Here is a 21,550-nt window from a genome sequence, read left to right on the forward strand (position 1 = left end):
GAGTGATGCAGTGTCAGTGCAAGTCATAAATAATGCCACAGAACAGTATGTTTAATACTCACTGCTAGGACCAGCCCATAACAAGATGCCTTGATTAAGGTAAGCAGATGGCTTCGTTTGTCAGGAATGGTCCTGAAATTGCACATCGAGGAAACAAGTCCATTTCTCATGTTTTCAGCACTGGACATCACACAAATGTCTCAACCATGTAATCCAGAATAGGAGAAACACTCCCAGATTGGCTGTTTTTCCACAGGCATCCAAACCTCTCAGCACTCTGAGCCTGAGCAGCAGGGCAGTGCTCAGAATTGAGCTCTGCACAGTAAGAAGCAACTACAAGGACAAGAAGGGGCTCCACTGTGATTTTAAACTGAGGTGAGGAGCTGACAAAAATTAGAACTTCTCCAGCCATCATACAAGGGGAAATTTCTGTTTGTTTTGAACTGACAAGTTATCAGGCCCCTAAACCAGTTTCATCTAGCAGAAGTACCTTGCACAACAACTTGTAGGTTATGGTAATTGGCTAATGTAGACCCTCAGGATTTCTGCCTTGACAAAGAGATGTGGTCAGTTCCCTTGCCTCTCACAAGAGGACGATGCTGTGACTCTATTAAACAATTACACCCAGTAATTGTGTGATCTCAAGGAGAAAGCAGAGTCTCAAATGACACATCAGACAGCTCCTCAGCTGCCTTGCCAGGCTGTGCAGCTGAGGAGGGCTGTACAATCCCCTCTCCCTGCAGAGACCTGTGAAAGTGTCACTGAGGTGATGGCACTGCCAGAGCAGCTCTGCAGTGACTGCACTGGCTCTGTATTTTAGGATCTTTCCCTAAGAAATCCTACAGAACCTACTGGCATTTCCACACTTTGCATTAAAGAGCAATGCAAGACACCCCAGGGCTGCTCAGCTTCAATGTCATTTTTCTCTTCCTAAAATCAGCTGAGAAGTGCTCTGCAAATGCCAGCCTTGAACTTCCAATACCCCTTTCTGCTTGGAAAGCAACTACAAAAAAGGCAGAGAGCCTACAAAAAGCCCCATTTTGGGCCTGATGCTCCCTGTGCTGGATCACAAGAGTGCAGCAGGATCCTTCTTTTCCCTTTTTTCTCTTGCACACCCTTATTCTCCTGCTGGGGTGCAGGTGCTGGGGCACCAGGTGTGCTCTGGCAGGCTGCAGCTCTACTCAGCCCCAATTCAGGCAGAGGCAGCCCCAGCTTTTCCTTCAGTACCTGAGGATGGGGTGAAGTGCCACTTGCATCCAACAGCCAGAAGTTTGAGGGTACCAGAGGATAAACTGAGCAAAGCCAGTTTATCTGGGTGCAGGGGTGTCCCTCCCCCTGTCATTGTGCAGTAAACTCAAATATGCTCAACCCAGTTTCCAACCTTCTGAGCTTGGACCAAAACCGTCCCCAACTTCTTCACCTTGATGTCTGCCCACAAATGCATTTAGAGTCCATTCTTGCTCATGATCTTTTGCTAAAAATATTATTTATCTTAGCAAGAACAATGTTCCATTACCTTAAAGAAGCTTTTTTGATCTTCTTTATTCATCACTGGCCTAAGTCCATAGTGAATATCCTGGGTCTGGGCTCCCTTGTCTCTTGGTTTTACATGGCTATAGATCATATGAATTTTATTTTTTTATTGATTCATATCTGTAATTAAGAACCCCATGTAAATACAGTATATAATGGCTATTTTCCCATCATGCTGGTCCTTTGCTCCCAGCCCTGTTATTGACTTTGCTGGCTTGTCCAGATCTCATTGCTCTACCACTCTGAAAATATTATGTGGAGCACAAATGTTCTTTGGGAGAGCATCTTATTCTCAGTTTGGGCATGGTCAGTAAAACCTCAAATTAAACCTCTCTTTTTCCACTCCAATAACATGTCTCTGCTTTTTGACCACAGCTTGCACTTCTGGCACAGAGCAGCAGTGCCTGAACACCATCCTGGAGAACAGGAGGCCAAACAACTCCAGATTACAGGAGGGGAGAGAACTGAGGGGATGTAGGTGTGATTGGTACATTAGGATTCATAACCAAGAGGAACACTCAAATCAGCAGCAAATAATTGTTAAATTATTGCACAATTAATAGCCGTTTAAAGAAAAGCTGGAAAATATGCAAAACAAAAAAAAATCCTTTTTTTTTTTGAGAATTCCTTTACAGGGCTGATGGGCCCAGACAGGTTTGCAGCTGCAGAGGGACTGCAAAAATCACCCAGCACCTCCTGGGGGAACAACACGCAGTGACAGGTCCATAATTTATAGGGGGCAGTCAGTGCTCAATAATTAGGGCATAATTTACACTGAGTGGCTTTGGTGAGGGAGGAGAGAGGCAGTTTTGTTTGTTCTCCTGCTCCTTTCCTGGGTGTCTGTCCCAGGGCTGCAGGGAGGATGCTCCTGCAGGCAGAGCTGGGTACATCCCTCCCATCTCTCCAGCAGGGCTGTGAGCTCACCATGACCATTTTGTTGGGTTTTCACATGGAGAGGTCGCATTTTTCTGCTCTGATCCTTGGCACAGCTCTTCCCTTCTTGGTGTTTAATCCCCACCATCCCTCCTACACCAGAGTGTCCAGGCATCCCCAAGCCTGCACCTCAACCCATGCATGGTAACAGCCTGTCCCAGTGGCTGAGCACGCCTGTGCCCTCTCAGGGGCTTGGTGCCTCCAACCCATCCCCATCCTCAAGGCTGGAGCAGTGGGAAATGCAATGCAGTGCTTGTTCTGCCTTTTGCCCATGAGCTGCCTTGCAGCCAGGCTGCAGGTGAGCTGTCCTCATGGCTGCCTACCTGCCCTGTCCTGTCAGGCTGTGCAGGGACAGGGATGAGCACCTTTGCTGCTTACAGGTACATCTGGTCCTCAGGTGTGACCGTGTTCACAGGGGTCTTAGGATGAGCGAAGAGATGAGGATCTGACTCCATGTTTCAGAAGGCTGATTTATTATTTTATGATATACATTATATTAAAACTACACTAAAAGAATAGAAGAAAAGGTTTCATCTCAGAAGGCTAGCTAAGAATGGAATGGAATGGAATGGAATAGAATAGAATAGAATAGAATAGAATAGAATAGAATAGAATAGAATAGAATAGAATAGAATAGAATAGAATAGAATAGAATAGAATAGAATAGAATAGAATAACAAAGGTTTAAAGGTTTGTGGCTTGTACAGAGAGTCTGAGCCAGCTGACTGTGATTGGCCATTAATTAGAAACAACCTCATGAGACCAATCACAGATGCACCTGTTGCATTCCACAGCAGCAGATAATCACTGTTTACATTTTGTTCCTGAGGCCTCTCAGCTTCTCAGGAGCAAAAAATCCTAAGGAAAGGATTTTCATAAAAAGATGTCTGTGACACTCAGGGACACTTTCCCTGCCAGGACATGCCTGTTTAGAGCCAAGCTAATCCACTCCCACTGAGGGACTTGGCTCTGCAGGACTCAAGGGAGATCTCAGGAAGAAGAAATCTTAATTAAGTAACACAGCAGAAGCTGAAGAAGTCCTGGGAGTTTTGGGGTGGGTGCTTGCTGGTGTGTGTGAGGAGGGAGATCACCCTCTAGACTTGTCAGTGAATCTGTGCCCAAGCTGTCAGTGTGAGGAGTAACAGGAGCTCAGTATTTATGCTTAAAGCCGAAGTGTGTCTCTAGAGCTGATGTGTAAACAAGACTGAGGACCTGCAGATCTACAGCTGAGAGGGAGGGGGATGGCAATCACCCTTCCTAAATCAGCCCTGCCCTGATCACCGAATCATTAAGGTTGGAAAATACCTCTAAGATCATGGAGTCGAGGCATTAACCCAGCACTGCCAACCCCATCAGTAACCCACAACCCCAGGCACCCATCCACACCCTTTTGGAACATTGCAGGGACAGCAATTCCACACTTCTCTGGGCACCCTGCTCTGATGTTGATCACCCTTGCAGTGTAGAATTTTCCCCAAATATCCCATGTAAAGGATGACAAGGGATGGAAACTTTGCTGCCTGCCCCATCAGCCAGCTCTGCCCTGTGGACAGCAATGGGGAGAGGAAAGGTGTGAGTACCCCAAAGTGTGACAGAACAGGTGGGACCCAGCCCCAGCAAAGGCCATGGATGCTGCTGGGGCAGCCACAAAAGAGTTAAATTTGATTTCCTCATGGGGAAGAGGCTTGCAAGTGAAGCAGGTAAAAAATGGCTTGGCTTCATCTTTCTCCCATTTTAGAAAAATTAATTTTTGAGAAACCTCCACAGTTTCACTATTTCTGGTGCTTAAATCAGGCCGCCTGACAGCGGGGCTATTTATGGGCTCCCTTGCCGTGGCCATCGTCAGGGAGTGCGGCTCCATCTGCAGACCACGAGTGCCATCTTCTGGGAGCCTGCAGCCCCTTCTCCTGCCCCGCAGCCCCCCCGAGCTGTGCCACAAATCTCGATTGCCGAGGAAGAGGTTTCACTGCACTGAGGCTCACCCTTGTGTTTTCCACCGCTGGGTACCAAGGCAGGGCAGCACAGGGCTCCTGTGGGGAAACTGAGGCACAGACACAGTGGCTGTGAAAGAATTCAGCTGCACAGAGGGGTCTGGGGTGTTCTGTGGTCTCTGACACGCCCAAGAGGCTCAGGAACAGAAGGGGCTGTTGTGCCCCAGGTTCACTCTCAATTTGGGCTCTTCTCTAGCATCAAATAACAAACTGAGACCTCCTTTCTCTTTTCTCTGATAATATTCTGTTAAGGAGAGATCATTTGCTTTGTGCACCAGGATTTAACTCCAGAGTTGTGCACTGTAAGATATTCTCAGCATGTCACCTGCACCTAACCAAATCCCAGTGAGGGGCAGCAGCGGAATGAAACTTTTTGCTTAAAATGAAGGAATTGCCTCAGCTGGAGCACAAGGCAGTGAGGCTGCAGAGAGGGGGTGGTCAAAGAACCCCAGGAAAGGAGACAGAGGCCACAATGTGGGGACAGTGACCCTCTTGCAGAGGCTTACAAAGGCTTTCATTTCTTTCTCTGTAAAGTTCACCAGATCATTTTGCTCAGGTCTGATTTATGGCAGTGGAAGTGACCAGGCACACCCAGGCACACAAGCCAGCAGTGGTGGTGGCACAGAGGGGGCTGCCAGCCAGGCCCAGAGCAGCCATGCCCATGAGAAGCCAAAGAACTGGGTTTTTCAGGGAGTGTGGGTCTGTTTGACTCTGTACAGTGATCCCATGCTTACAGGTGCAGCAAGCACTGCCCTGGTACCTGGCACTGGTGTGGATGTGTACAGGGGGTAGGATGTCAAAAGCACTGCTGCTGGTTATTGCAGCCCCTGCAGCAGGGCACAGCTCAGCCTGCATGGCAGCCTGCAGCCCATACAGCAGCTCTGTGGGTGCAGCCCCTCAGCAGGTGAATGTACAGCAGGGTGGGATGGGCAGCAATGACAGATGTGCAGTGTGTGAGGTTCAGCAGTGTGTGATGTGCAAACTGGGATGTTCAGCAGGGTGGGATGTGCAGTGTGGGATGTTCAGGGTGGGATATTCAGCAGGGTGGGATGAGCAACAGTGACAGATGTGCAGTGTGGGATGTTCAGTAGTGTGGGATGTCCAGGATGGGATGTTCAGCAGGGTGGGATGAGCAGCAATGTGTGATGTGCAGTGGGAGATGTGCAGCAGGGTGAGATGTGCAGTGTGTGATGTTCAGCAGGGTGGGATGAGCAGCAGGGTGGAATGCTCAGGGTGGGATGTGCAGTGTGGGATGTGCAGGGTGGGATGTTCAGCAGTATGGGATGTTCAGGGTGGGATGTGCAGTGTGGGATGTGTAGGATGGGACGTTTAGCAGTGGGAAGCACAGCAGAGCTGTGTGTGCAGCACATGCCAGCACAGCCCGTGCCACACGATGGTGCTCCGAGCTCTCGCTCCTGCTTTCCCCACAAGCCAGCGCTGCCGGGGCTGCTCAGGGGCATCTCCCAGGCCAGCACAGAGAGCTCAGGCAGAGCCCTGGCCTGGCACGGCTCCCCTCCTGCTCCCAGCCCGGTTCTGCTGTGGCTGGCACTCAGCGTGGCCCAGGGAAGGGTGGCACCAGCCGTGTGGCAATGCCTGTGGCACGGCAGCGTCCTGGCACGGCTGTAGCCATGATATTTTCTGAAAAATCCCTCTGCTAGGATTTTTTCTCCTGAGAAGCTGAGAGGCCTCAGAGGAAAGGAAAAACAATAATTATCTGCTGCTGTGGAATGCAACAGGTGCATCTTTGGTTGGTCTCATGTGGTTGTTTCTAATTAATGGCCAATCACAGTCAGCTGGCTCAGACTCTCTGGTCAGTCACAAGATTTCATCATCATTCCATTCCTTTCTATTCCTTGCTAGAATAAATCCTTTCTTCTATTATTTCAGTATAGTTTTAATATAATATATATCATACAATAATAAATCAGCCTTCTGAAACATGGAGTCAGATCCTCGTCTCTTCCCATGCTGCCTGCAAATTCCCACACACGGCCTCTGCTGTACCCCACCACATCCTGACCCCATCCAGGACACCCCAGCAGGGGATTTTGGACAAACATACACAGAATTATGGTGCTCATGGCATGGGGCTGGGGGTTTTGTTAATGCTGGAACAGATGGCTTCAGTAGGGTGATGGTTTTCAAAGGAAAAAACAAGTATCAGGTGTTCAGAGCCCCTCCTATCAGATTTCAATACCTGATTCATTAAACTCTGTGAATATCCTCTTACATGATAAAAATTCTTTATTTTTAAAGCTAAATCTCACCCTCTCTTAACACTCATCCCTGGGCTCTTTGCTGGGGTGGGGGGAGAAGCACGTGAAAATATCCTGCTAAATGTGCCTTGTCCATGCTGACTTTGGATTCCAACACCTGAACTTTGGGTGGGTTTGGAGTAAAACTGTGGGAGAAAAGGGGAAACAGCCAAACTCAGCCCACTTGTGGCCCAAACCCCAATTTACCAAACACTGTGGGGAAGCTGGCAGTGCCCTCTGTGATACAGCGACTCCAGGGATGTCTGCAAGGGAGTTTGGGTAAACTTGGTGAGGTTTTCATAATAATAATCACAGGCAAGACTTCAGAACAAAGCCCTTTTCTCATGAGTTAGCAGAAGCAATGCTGGCAATTGGTGATTTCTGCCTTCCTCATAAATTACATTTTAAGACTAGGATTCCGTGTCATCAGAAAAGATACATTTTATTTTTATATAGCATATTTAGCACACACTTAAGGAGAATGAGGGTGTTGTCAGGGGTCTGGGGTGATAAAGAGGGTGTATTTTTTTTTTTCCTAAAGCCCAGGAAGGTTTCAGCCTGGGGAGTTATGGCAGGGTCAGCAGCTGGCAGATTTAGGGGAGAAGGCAAAGATCAAAGCAGGGGGCACAGTGCAAAAAATGTGAGAAGAGGCTCCCATGGGAAAGCCATGGCAGATCTGCCCCTTGGAGATGTCAGGTCCCACAGATAGACCCAAAGAGCCTTTGCCATGGTGTCCACACTCTGCTCCCTGCCCAGCTCCTCACTCAGCTGTGCTTGAAAGTGCTCCAGAGCTCATTTGGGTGCCCGTGGCTGTATTATCTCCATGGGATTGTCACATTGGCACTGACGGGTTCTGCCTTGATGCAGGATATGATCATCAAATTTGTCACTGTGAATTGGTCAGATCTGACCTGGCTCATCCAGGAATTTGGTCCATTTCTGCTCTCAGGGTCCCTGGGTTGTGTAAGAGCTGCAGCTTATGTGGGTTATGGGGTTCTAAAACTTTTATCAGTGATAGGGAGTATCCAGCAGAAATTGGGAAGCAATAGGCCAGTTGGTCATGTTTAAAAAAGAGAGTCTTCTTACACTGCAATTCCAGCTGCACATTGCAATCACTGGGAATCTGTGCTAGTGTATTCCAGGCCTTTTTTGGCCCCAAAGTTTTCCAAAGTAACTTGAAAAGTGAAGAATTCATTGAGTAAAGGTCCAGCAGCTATATTCTTCTGTCATCCCTCCCATGTTCTGTCCTTATCAGCTAAAACAAGGCCCATCCTAGCCACGAGCAGAGCTGGTCCCAGTTATCAGCCCCTCAGCAGATGCAGCCATGGCTTTTGCAGGCTGTTTTCCCCCAGGCTGGAGTAGCAGCCCTCCAGCATCATTCCCTGTCCCTCCAGAGCCTGCAGGGAAGCAGGTGGGCAGGCAGAACATCCCATGGGGTAAACATGGGCTGGTCACCCTGTGACTCCCCTGGGTCACCTCAGGCAGCAGACAGGTGTTCCCTTTGATCTTCCCCTTCCTTCCAAGGGGCTGAACTCCTTTCACTGCTTTCCTCCCTGGGGTGAAGCAGAGGGTGGCCCTGCTGCACTCCAGTCCCTACATCTCCCTTCCCAAAAGGATTTTTGCAAGCTGGATGTTCAGAGATTTGGTTTTAACAAACTTTGCCTGCCTGTGCAGCAGGTTCAAGAGCTCTGGAAGAGAAGGAGGATTGGGTCATCTCCATGGGAACATCGTGGGAACACTGATATGTGCCCCCAGAGGCGGCTGCAGTTATTAGCATGTTCCACATCCTTCCCTGCAGCCTTTTTCTCTTTTTTTTCCCCTGCTGAGGAGGAAGAACTGGAGTGTTTTCTAGGAGAAAAGAATGTGAACATCTGAAACAAAAGCACCAGTGCAGATCCCAGCCCCTTTTGGCAGCAGGTCTCTGTTGATTGTCACAGCACAGCTGAGAGAGTTCCAGCCTCACCAGAGCCTGAGGGAGCCAAGAGGATTTGCCCAGGAGAGGACAACCCTGCTGGCAGGGTGACACAGATGGCACCAGCCACCACCAGGGGGATGCAGAGCACCTGGAGATGGCACTTGGAAAGGGGGGCAAAGAGGGCAGATCCTGGGCACAGCCATGGAGAGCAGCAGGTTCTTTTCTTCTCACTGCCTCACCACCACAAGTGCTTCACATCACAGCATCACCTGGGACAGGGAGATGGGCTCCAGCTCAGTTTGGTGAGCTGAGCACAGATCTGAGCACCCAATATTGCTGGTGTGCCCGGGAGGGTCAGAGGAGGCCAGCTCACCTCAGTCTCCTCCCAAAGCCCTGCTCTCCCTGGCCAGCACTGGGGGCTGCCAGGAGCCCTCACACATGCTAACCATTTCCAGCAGTGGTGGTGGGCTGGGACGAGCCCTTCAGCCCTGCTGGAGCCAAGAATGAGAGACCAGATGGTGCATGACCTGGGAAAGCCCCCTGTGATCTTCTGTTTGTTATTCTCCTACGAGCACATTGGGCTGGGAAAAAATCCAAGGGTTCATTTCCAGGACCCAGGCTCCTTTCATGTGCAACAACTGCACCTACCCTGGCCACACACATTGCTCACAGGACCCTCTTGCTGCTGCAATAAGGGGTTTGGGTGAAGGGGTCTGGTGAGGTTTCCTAGAAAAAAAACAGTATTTAGCTTCTTATTCAGCTCCTCTGGGGTACAGCTGCAATACAGCTCCTGAGTTTGTAGAGCACCTAAAGAGAGTCCCAGCCATGGCCACCCTCCCATGGGTGTCACTCCAAAATCACAAGCAACAAGGATATCTTTAAAATAAAAACTTCTGCTCTGGGCTATGAAGGAATTAATCACAAATAAATCACAACGCTCAGGAGGAACTTTATTGTTGCCAAGCTGATTTTATCAGTTAGCCAAAGTGAATATGATTGCAGAAGCAGATCTGTAACATGCTCCTCAGGTGAAGAGTGTATGCTTCTCTCCCACCCCATTTAATTTCTGCTCACCTCCTACTCCAATTAATTTCTGCCTGGCAGTGAAATTTGGATGGCTGGTCTCTGCAGGGCAGGACATCAGTCCCAGTGTCTGTGTGTGCAGCACGGTCAGGACTGGAAAAATCAAGGCAGCATTTGCAGTAACAATAATAGTGAAGTCCCCAGAGTGACATTTCAAATGCAAATGAAAAGAATAAAAATATCAGTTCCTGCTATAACTTTGTTGCTGCTGTAACCAATCCAAAGGAAGGCTTGAAGCCATCCCCTCTGCCTGGCTGGCAGCAGAGCTGTGACTCTGTTTATTTTCATTCCCCAAGCCCAAGTGGACAAGGACTCAGCCACGAGCTGAGGAATGGGGTGAGGAGCTGGGGCTGACCAGTCTCATGGTGGCACTTGCCAGGTGTTGATCCCATCTCCGGCATGCAAAGTGAAGGGTGACAGCAGCTCTGGATGGTGTGACTGATAACTAACCCAGCAGCCTGAGAGCTCAGCAGAGCCCTGCAGTGAGGCCCTGAGCCCTGGCTGGGCACTGGGGGCTTTGGCTTTCCAGGCTTGATGCACTCCAGCCCTGGGATGGGAAATGCTTTGTGGAGTGGGGCCAGCAAGAAAGATTTCTTGCAGTTTGGATGTTCACCTCCAATATCCAATGGCATCCCTTCACTCTTCCTGCAATGACACAGCTCCCTTCCCTTCCCTTCCCTTCCCTTCCCTTCCCTTCCCTTCCCTTCCCTTCCCTTCCCTTCCCTTCCCTTCCCTTCCCTTCCCTTCCCTTCCCTTCCCTTCCCTTCCCTTCCCTTCCCTTCCCTTCCCTTCCCTTCCCTTATATCACAATGCTGAGCATTTGCTGCTGTGTTTTGTGGCCTTTGCACAAATGCACATGGATAACACATTTTAATCACTCAGTTTTCATTTTTAGTTAGATACTTTGTGTGTCTTGGGCAGAGGGGGGGGACTGGGGTGCAGAGGTTTGGGTTTGTGTGAGCCCAGAGCCACAGGGCTGCCTTCATCCCATGCACAAGGTAACCCCAAACATGCACAGCCCCACACCCTGGTCCTGTATTCTGGAAATTCAGAAGCACAACATCTAATCCATTTCTGAATTGTAAAAACAAAGCCTTTGACATTGATCACTCAGAATCAGTTTGGCTGCCAGTGGGAGAATCTGGCAAGAATTTATGGTCAGGATTTATGGTCACAGAGGACATGGAGGTGGCACTTATTTGGGCCATTCTACTAGTAGCTTTTAAACCAACACCCACAATAAATCTCTTTATCTGAAGACACTTTTTTTTTTTTTTTTTTTTTTTTTTTTTTTGCAACAAAGAGATCGTCTGAGAATGAAACTGATGATTTTCAAAAACAAAGAAGAACAAAAAAAGGATCTGAAACTGCTCGGGCTATTTTCAGTTGCCAAGATGAATGAAACGTAAAAAAATTAAATAGGCTGCAGCTCTGCAACTTTTGAATTCTAAAAATGACCAGTCTGAAAACGTGAAAATCCAAGCAGGTGCTGTCAGCTGCAAGCACCGACAAGGCAGGCTCCTCTCCTGCTGGCAAGTGGTGGAAGATTTCAGCAGGCACACATGGGACGACTCAAACCTGCTCATCTGCAGGGCTCTAATTATCAGGAGAGACCAGAGACACATTAATGCTTTGCTGTTGCTCCTCATTCCTGGTTCTCAAGGCTGCTGATGGAGCTGCCAACAGGGCAGATCAGACCTGCAAACCTGCCACAGAAGGGTGCAGCAGAGAGCAGCACAAAAGGAGTTAATGCATCAAGGGAGAGACGGCGGTGCAGCTCAGCCTTGTGCCCCCACCCACAGCCCATCCATGAAGTCTTCCAGCCTTGTCCTGGGACTTTTCCTCTCATTTACCTCGACATGAGGCAGGAAGGGATGATCAGGGCAATTAGAGGACAGACAGCCTCACCAGTGTAATAAAACCCTTAGATTTCTACTTTCCAGAGCCACCACCCCTCCCACAGCCCCCCTCCCCAATTCAGCAGAGGAAGCCATGCACAGTAATTCAGAAACAAATCTGAGCTGCCCACTCCAAGATGTGGCTCTGAAAATTCCCTTTCTAGTGTGCAGTGCCACCACGGGATATGCATGGGTGGGTGGAGGATGGAGGGCAGGACCTGTGAGTGCACATCACTGGTGGCTGAGCCAGCTCGGGGTGCCACCATGGCAAGAAGGAGCTGCTCCAGCAGGGATGGAAGGACAGCACTTACCCCATGGCATGGGGACACAGCCAGGCTTGGGGACAGCACTTACCCCATGGCAGGGGGACACAGCCAGGCTTGGGGACAGCACTTACCCCATGGCAGGGGGACACAGCCAGGCTTGGGGACAGCACTTACCCCATGGCATGGGGACACAGCCAGGCTTGGGGGCAGCACTTACCCCATGGCATGGGGACACAGCCAGGCTTGGGGACAGCACTTACCCCATGGCAGGGGGACACAGCCAGGCTTGGGGACAGCACTTACCCCATGGCAGGGGGACACACTCAGGCTTGGGGACAGCACTTACCCCATGGCATGGGGACAGAACCAGGCTCGGGGGCAGCACTTACCCCATGGCAGGGGGACACAGCCAGGCTTGGGGACAGCACTTACCCCATGGCAGGGGGACACAGCCAGGCTTGGGGGCCTCCTCTGGGCAGCAGCACTAGGACCCAGCAAGGCCCCTTGCAGCACAAAGCCCATGCTAATCAGAGATTGCAGGCCCCAGAGGTCATGGAGCTGAGGGCTGAGGAGATTTCCAACCCACTGCACTTGTATTTGGGGCATCTCCTGCCTTTGCCAGTGGCTGTGACCATCAGCTGCTCGCAGGGCCACGTCCCCATCCCTGCCTCAGGACAGGGATGTGATGGGACAGAGTGACACTGACACTGGTACATGAGACAGGGTAGACTGAACAGAAAGGGCAAAAGCACCTTCTCACCCACAGATGTGGGTTTATGCTCAGGGGCCAGCAGTAATTCTTCTCTGGCTGAAGCAGAAAACCCTTCCCAGAGCCTTTTCCCGCTATTCCCTTGCTCACAGCAATTTGGGTTGGTGCTGATCAAGTTCATTATATTAAGTTACCTACCAGGCAGTTGCAGTACACAGCCCTAAGCACCGTGACCACGTCTGAGTGCCCCAGGGGTGCCTGTATGGGCCTGGATGTGCTGACAGCCCTAATGCTCCCTGCCCTGGTGACCATACAGATGCACAAACACAGCACACAGCAATGGGGCTTCCAGAGGCTTTGCTGAAGTTTATTAGTTTTTATAATGGTCATGAAAATAATTGGATCTCAGACACACGCCAGCAATTTGGTATGAAGGAGAAAAAAAAAATGAGGCCAGGTGAGGTGTAAATCAGGAGTAAGTCCAGGGCTGCTGGAGAGGTGTGAGCAGAGCAGGGTGAGGCAGAGAGGCAGAATACAATGGTGATGTGGGGCTTGGGAAGATCCCAGAGTCCATCCTTGATGAAATTACCTGGTCCATCTCAGTGAGGAAGGGGATGATGCCTGGGTTAAGTGCTGCACTCAGGAGCTGTACGGCCCCAGTCACTCCACTCACACCTTGCAGGTGTCACAGCACTGTGGGTGATGGGGATTAGATCCTGGCAGGCATTATGGGCACTGCTGATGGCTGTGGCCACTGGCAGCACTCACCCCACTGTCTGCCTAGCACCCATGAGTTGCTGCCAAGCTCAGGGCTGCCACTCTCTGCCAGCTGGGACCCCTCACCTTGCTCAGCACCCATCCCCATCCTCCCTCAGGACGCTGATAGCAGCTCCTGTCCTTGCTAGCTTTTCCTGCAGGATTTTCCCTCTGAAGCCCTTCAAGGAGACAGCATCACCCTTTCCATTTTACATCTGGGGAAACTGAGGCCCTGAGGAGCACCCTCAAGCAGGCAGAAGAGCCTGCAGTCTCTGGGGCTTGTCCTGTGTGCTGGCACAAGGGGGTTTTCCATGCTGTGAGCCCTTCCCAGGCCTGTTCTGGGATGAACAGAGCAGGTTTGGGATGTGCTGACCCCAGCAGGGGCTCAGGGTGCTGCTGGGTGGGCTGAGCCATGGCACGAGCAGTGCAGGCAGCAGTGCCCATGAGCTTTCCACCGCAAAGCCACCCATCCTGTTCCCCCAGCTCCATCCATGCACACACGCTCTCCATGCCAGCTCCATCCCAACAAAGCACTCCCTGTTCCCTGCTCCATCCCAGGCAGGGCTGGATTTATGAATGAGTGCCCTGCTCTGGTGACAGCGGGGGTGTCTCACTGCAGGGAGGAGGCACAGAGGGATTTCTGCCATCAGGAGCAGCACAGGATGGGGATGGCAGAGCTTTGGGGTGCACAGCCTGCACCCCACAGAGGGCACAGTGCCACGCTCCCCTCCCAGCCCCAGCCTGGCCCTATGCCCACTCGTTGGGGACTATTTCGGATTACAACTCGTGAGCTGCCTGTGCCAGGTTGCCAGCTGGCACCACTGCATGGGAAACAGCTCCTGAGCCCTCACCCCCTGGCACAGCAGCACGGGCTGTGCTGGTGCTGCTTCCCTCTGCTACTCTGGGCTGCAAACTCCAACCATCCAAGGGCTTTCCTGGGAGAGAGGCATCCCCACTGGGATCACACTGGCACCTCGGGCAGGCAGGCTGGCCTGCAGCCCCTGTGCACTGCCACACTCACACTTTGTGTTTTTACCAGCAGCTAACACAGCACAGATGAAGGATGGCTGGTTTCAACACGCTCCATGCAAAGCGCTCGGCAGCTCCACACGCTGGAGGCACACCGTGTAAACCTGACAGTGACAGCTTGGTCACCTGCCCAACACCTTGTGTGCCCAAGAGCTCTGCCCATGCTCCTGGGAAAACCCTTCCAGCTCCTCTCTGAGCCAGGTCAGGGCTCATCAGGATGCTGTCACTCTGAGCTCTCTTACACCTCAAATGTTTTCTGCTGGTGTTGATGCTCAGCACCCACAGCTTCCCAGAAGCCAGGATTTCACCCTGTGCTTCCAGACCACGCTGGAAGTGAGTAGCTGCTTTGGTGTCATGTGTCCCCTCCCCTCTGCATGTCTTGGGACCCTTCTTGGAGCTCAGTGAACCATAACAAACCTTTCTTGCTGCTTTTAGAGTGGCTTTGGCTCAGTGTTGTGCCAGCAGCTGGCCCAGTGTATTTGCATTTATTTCTTCTGCATCTTGATTGCTCTAAGTATGATCATCAAAAAACAGTTCCCAGCACTGCAGGGGCTGTGGTCTTCACGGGCAGAATGAATGGAAATTGCTGCTCTGTGGCATTACATGGCTGTACAGCCCCATCTCCAACTCTCTTCCTTCTGCTGCATCTGGAGGATCTTAGAAAGGGAAAGGGGAGCAGCAGCAACCAGAGCGTCTCCCCCACCATGTCCCTGCTCCCCTTGGAGCCACAGAGCCTGGCTGCAATGGGCTCCTGGAGCCTCTGCTGAGTGCCTGCAGGGATATGTGTGCCCCTGTCCACAGCAGCAGGAACTCAGGGAGACCAAGAGCTAGACAAAACCACTATTGCTGTCTTCCCACTCCAGCTCCAGGCTCTGAAGTGACACTTTCCCATGGGATCCTTGTTATTTTTATTTATTTTTTAAGGCTTCTTCACATCCACGTGGCTGGGCTGTGATACAAGCTATGCTTTGCTTTGCCACCAGGCTGCTTTCCTACAAACACACTGTTTATACCAACCCTAGATATTTAAGCCCATATTTCAAACCACACAGAGCTAGCTAAGCCTCTCCTTATAATTGCTTCTGCACACCCTTGCTTTATTACGTGAAGTTAATACTCACATATCTCCATGATGAATTCAGAGGTGCACTACCCTGATAAAAGCCTTAGGAAGTCATCTGCTGTCTGTGTCACATCCTGCTGCCAGGGTGTCTTGGGGCTGCATGCAAGAAACCCTCAGACACACTAAGAAAAGCTCCCTGTCTTGAGAAGGGCTGATCCTGCTGCCAGATGCCTGTGTGTGTGCCCAGGCCAGCTCCAGCCCCTTCTCCAAGCACCAGGGGCTGCTTGCACAGAGCTCCTGTTGCTCTGGGAACAGTAGCAAAGATAAGCATCCTCCTCAGCATTGGACAGAGACCTTAGATTAGGTTAAACATCATTTTAGATGGTACTCAGCTGGTTATCACATCTCTGAGCTGTTTCCACAGCATCTGGGCTCTCTAAAGCAGTAATGATTTTTGCCTGGATATCTCTGTCTCCTTTGACACAAATGTTGAGTCAGACATGGATGGTACAGACCAAGGACTCTATCTGCTGGACAATCCTTTTTCTGGTTATGGTTTGTGAGTTTTGCCTTCCTCCACCTTGCCCAACCAGACAAGGACATGTTGTTGAACAGGGTTTAGAGGTTACCACCATAAGAAATTTATCCCACCACCTTGACACAGGCGGTGATTGCAACTTCTCACCACTAACCTGCCCATTTTCTGGCTTCATCCAGAAAAAGTCTGTATTAAAGTTAAAACATTGTTGTTGTCATTATTATTGTCATTATTATTGTTATTGTTATTATTATTATTAAGCCAGCAGTTTGTTTCTCTGCCCCAAAGATGAAATTCACTGCAGTGTAAATTTCCCTTAGCATGGAGGAGTGCTCACATAAGGTCTAATCACTGATCTAATTAAACTGATTTGCTGCTGTGTTAAATCAGTGCAGCTATATTGAGCAGATCAGGTCTATGTTTCTATTCCACTTCAACTTGATAAATGATAATAAAAAGCACCTTCAAGACATCAGTGTGAAGAATTTAAACAGAAAGTTACATTTATTATTTTAAATCTAGTCTCATTATTTCCAGGCAAGGGATTTTTGAAAGGAGGTATGAAATCCTTGGCCTTGACAATATTCATTTCACATATTATCAAGAGCTCTACAGGACATGGAAATATTTCTTAATGTTCCAGAAGGGTTTAGAGAGTTTAAAAATCTAAATTCCAATGAAGATAACAACCATCTTTTAAAATAAAAAGGCATGCCAAAACCCTCATTATTTTAAAAATCAGTTTCATCATTATTTTCATTCATTATTTGAGATTGATTATTGTTTCCTTATGAAGTATCTTCATTACTTCCTCCTTGACAAAATTACATTAAAGTAGTTATTTCCACTTGAGGTTTTGGTGGATTTCCTGATCAAGGGTTCATGCTTTGGCTTTCGTAGCTCTGTTACAATACTAACATTGCAAGTTATTTTAGGAAAGATTAATGTTCCAGCAAAAACCATGATAAATACATTTAAAGCCAGTGATATGGACGTTTTTAAGTAAGGCTATCTAATGTACAGATTGCATTTTCAGAGCCAGCAGCCTTAGCCTGAGCAGGACAGCCCTAGGCTTAGACACATCCCTCCAAAACCTCTCCAGGCTGTTTGTGATGCTGCCTGTGGACACTGCATCCAGCAGGGACATGGAATTCATGGTTAGCACCCAGGGTGAGGGCTGCCAGCCCTGAATGAACAACCCTGACATGTTCTGCTCCTGCCCCTGCCGATGGTTCACCACATCCTGATATTAATGCAAGGATTTGCACCCAGGCTGGACCCAGGCACGGTTTGATGGGCTGGGAGGGGATGCTAAGAGCTAACCCAGCTCCAGGGACACGAGAGACCTTAACAAACCCCACTTTGAGCAACAGCTGCTCAGTAATGGCAGCATTGATCAGGCTGATTAGCTCAGACCTGAAAATGCCCCCGCTCCTTTGGGTCACTCTCACCTGATCAGCAGAGCATCCCACACCTGCATTTCTCACCCCATCACCTCCTGGCAGGGAGGAACCACAGCCTCATCTGCCACATGATGAGTTGAAACATAGAGAGCCCAAAACAAGGGTAACCTACAAAAGACCCTCCTTAAAGTAGGGTGTTTGCAGCCTCAAAAGCAGGGCTGGTGTCTATCTCACCTTTACCAAGGATCAACTCACAAAAGACCTTCAGGTTTATTTTCTAACTAAAGGGTATCAGGGTATAAATACCCTGGTTTATTTTCTAACTAAAGGTTATCAGGTCTATCCAGAGCTCGGGAAGAGGGGCAGAATAGAGCTGAGGCACTCGGGAAGAGCTGCCAATGCCTTTCTGGCTGTCCAAGGAGTGTGCTGAAGGGGTGCAGGGTGGGATCCCCCAGACAGCTGGGTGCACCAAGCAGTCCTGGGGCCATCCCTGCCGTGAGAAAGCAGCGGTTCAGTAAGCACAGACACCAAGAGAAAGCTGTGCCAGAGCAAGAATCAAGCAGCTCTTGCAGCTCCTTCTCACTGGGAAGTGCTGCCCAATTGCGTGGGGCCACCAAAGCTAATAAAGCCATTAATGGGGCCACATGTCACCTCCTGACTAAGGCGTGAGCAATTCACACCTCCTTCGAGCTTTCAAGCCGGAATGCACCCACGTTTGACTCCTCTCCAGCCTGGAAGACAAGCCAGCTTAAGGTTAGTTCCCCACATTTTGCGGGGCTCTCTTCACTGAGTTTTCCAGGCTAGGCTGAATTTAGGCTGTCTCAGAGCCCTCCAGCTAAAAGCAGATTTTTGGCACGGGACAGGAGGGCGATGGCAACTGGCACGTCACAGGGAAGCTGTGCCAAGAGTCTCTGCTGAATTTTCAGTGCTTGTCACTGACTCCAGCAAAGTCTTTAAAGGCTCCTTTTCTAAAGTGTTCCCGAGTTCAGCAGGGCCAGTCTCTGGGATACGTCTGGACTGGCACTTGGAGTGACGAGTATCAGAGCTCCCGTGGATTTTGGATGCGTTCAGGCTGCTTGGATCTCCTGGAGTTGGGCCCAGCATTCTCCACATGGCGCAACTCCAGAAATGGAAACACTCCAAGTGAGCAGTTTCTTTCCCAAAATGGGGATTCTTCTCTCCTTTGGATGGAAAACAGTAGACACAGGAGAAATATTATCTCATTGTACTGTGAAGGAGAGCCATTTATTAACTGTGGGTACCAAATTTAACTCGGTATTTTTTAATAGCAGTTGCGATGTGAATAGAACTGCTTGGATGCTTTTCCTCGCAATGTCAGGAATTTGCATCACAGAATTATGTCACATTGTGAGAAACAGCCGCTGAAATCAACTACAGGAGATAAAAGTGAAACCAGCTAGCCTAAATTCATGAGAAATTCATTCCAGGGGGGGCACAGATTATACGAAATGGCTCCTTATCTCAGCTATATTTGCAACATGTGAACGCTCTAAAAGAGCCATCCCATTGCCTCCCACGCCTGCCACGTTATGCAAGGGTGGCTTTTCTCACGTGCTCTGGGGCTCCCAAAGCACCCACGCTCTGCTGCAGGGAGCCCCGAGTGGGGTAATCTCCAAACACCGGGCACTGACTGCTCTGCACGGCAACATGAGGAGGCCAGGCTGAAGTAAGGTGGTGTTTGTGGGCTTCTCATTGGTTTTTTCTCATTGTTTCCTCAAGCAGGAGCGTCGCTTTTATTTGCTAGGAGCGGGAAGGCAATGAGGCACAGAGGGATGGAGAGATGTGCCCGACAGCATTTGGTGTTACACATTGGCCATGCAGCAGGCACAAACCATCACAGCAGATGTGTGTGGGAATGTTACCTGGAAATCCAGGTACGTGCTCCTTGGATTATGATTCAAATGTTCTCCTTCCCATTACACCAACCTCTCTAGCACTGCTGTCTCTCTTAACCAAGGCAAATGAGGACATAATGAAGTTCAAGTGATATCAGCTATTGTTTTCTAACTGGTAATTTCCCCGGACTTCTGCAAGCTTCTCCCATCCCAGGTGAAACTCAGCAATTAAGACTGACCTTTGAAAGCTCCCACTTACAATTGTATCTGCTGGTTCTGCTTAATTTGCTCCCTTGCCTTACATATAAAACTGTGAATAATTGCTGCAGTTTATTAAAGTGCATTCCTTTCAGAGCACTGAGATCATTTCGTTTCAATGCATCCGACAGTACATAATAAGTATGAGTGTTTCTGAGCAGGTCATACTAATGAAAAATGAGTGGGGAGTCGTGTATCTGACTGTTCCTATTTTGTACCAGTGTCACTTGGTTCTAGAGACAGCAGGTTTGCAGGATGACGCCAGTTGGGAATCCTGCACATCAGGCAGGCCTCTGGCTGTGGAAAAAATGTACAGTAGTGATAGAAATATCCAAACCATAGCTCTTACTAATGACCTGAGACTAAAAAAAATCATTACAGGCTTTTAAAAATTAGAATTTTGGGTTTAAATGTGTTTGGTAACTGGTTCTTTGTTAACCTCTTCATAAGCAAAATGCATTTGTTTTATATTCAGATGGAGGGGTTTTGTGTCTTTTTTTTTTCCTCCTAAAACATAAATACTAGAAACTGGCTGCTGCCTCTGACAAAATTTTTTACAAAATTATGTATACAAAATTATATAAACTAAACAAGTGAACTTGGATCTGTGGAACTGCTAATAAAATTGAATGAGTTGGCAGTGTTGTACTCTTCCTTCTGCACTCCAAAATAAGCTCTAAGGCCTGAACTTTTGATATTGTAATCAAAAACACCAAGATATGAGCATATTTAATTACCAGTGTTGTTTTGCTTTCAAACTTGAAATGCATCATATAATCAAGTTAAAAATAAAGGAGAATTAACTGAAGGAACACAATGTGGATGGCTTCACCTGAGGCTAAGAGCAAGGCTTGGAAAGAGGGCTGTGGAGGGTTTAGGGGTTTGGATGTCGAGGTTTCTTGTCTTGTATTGGTCCTTGCAGGAGAGCGGGGACTCAGGCTGGAGCATCCTGATACAGGACTGCAAAGCTGCCCAGGAAAACAGCACCCACCTCCCTCTCCCAAAACATGCACCCTGAGCACAGCGTGAGGCCCCCAGTGCAACAGATAAATCCAATCTCACAATTCACCAGGATCAAGAACTGGAGGCTTTTCTACTGGTTTTGTATCCTGGGTGATTTATGATTTAATTTAAACACATAGTTTCCAGCTGTTTCTTTTCGCAGGCAATCACCTAGGCTACATTAACCCGACGGTGATGTACTGGTCCCGGGGAGCCCTGGAGAGAGACCACAGCACTCCGAGGTGTGAACTTCCCCCATTTATCTTGATGGGGTGTGCACAGCCTCGCCAGGGAAGCGGGTCCAAGCGCGTTAACCCCTTCACTGCCAGCCTCCACCGTGGAAAGGCTGCTTAGACTCAGAATCCCCCGAGCTGGAAGGGACGCACAAGGATCACCGAGTCCAACTCCCACCTAGGACAACCCCAATAATCCCCAGTGCTTGAGAGCTTTGTCCAAATGCTTCTCTGAGTCTGGCAGGCTTGAGGCCACGACCACTTCACAGTGGTGTGTCCTGTACGAGCCTTCCTCTCCTTTGGCAGCGCCTCCCGTGTCCCAAGGGATGCCAGCATGGAAGGGAGTGAAGGAGGTTCAGCCTCCTGGACGGTGGTGCTGCAGGTTTTAGGTTTGGAGATCAGAAGGTTTTTAATCATACAGCTCCTTGCAACAGATGGGGGCACACAGGTGTTCCGGTTTCATGTGTTTTGAACAAGCTATAAATAAATAAATAAATAAATATAACCCTGCCTCTTGGGTTCTAACAGCAGAGCAGGGGCTCCCTGCAGGCTCCAGGATAACCCTGTAGAACACTGGGGACAAAACGGATCCCAGGGCATGGCTGGGTTTGGGAGGTGCCTCTGCAGGCTCACCTGCAGCAGGTTGCACAGGTTTGTGTCCCGCTGGGATTCCAGCAGCTCCAGAGGAGGAGGCTCCGTGCGGCAGATGGGAAGCGATTCCTGGGAGGCAGCTCGGGCTGTCTCAGCTGCAGGCTCCCCCGCGCTGTGAGAGGTGTTTGACATTCGAGCACAAGGTTGTGCTCGTCCCTAAAGGCTCTGGCGCTGCTGC

The 21,550-nt window shown here is 49.5% G+C and overlaps 1 long non-coding RNA gene across 1 annotated transcript; it reads left to right on the top strand.

Moving 5' to 3' along the window:
* Positions 1–18,081: 18,081 nt before the first annotated feature.
* On the top strand, positions 18,082–21,066 carry LOC131564503 (uncharacterized). The gene is made up of 3 exons (XR_009275389.1): positions 18,082–18,125; positions 19,116–19,267; positions 20,652–21,066. It is a non-coding gene; the product is annotated as an uncharacterized LOC131564503 (long non-coding RNA).
* The last annotated feature ends 484 nt before the right edge of the window (positions 21,067–21,550 follow it).

Source organism: Ammospiza caudacuta, chromosome 15 (genome assembly GCF_027887145.1).
Source record: "Ammospiza caudacuta isolate bAmmCau1 chromosome 15, bAmmCau1.pri, whole genome shotgun sequence".
In the NCBI taxonomy this organism is placed as follows: Eukaryota; Metazoa; Chordata; class Aves; order Passeriformes; family Passerellidae; genus Ammospiza; species Ammospiza caudacuta.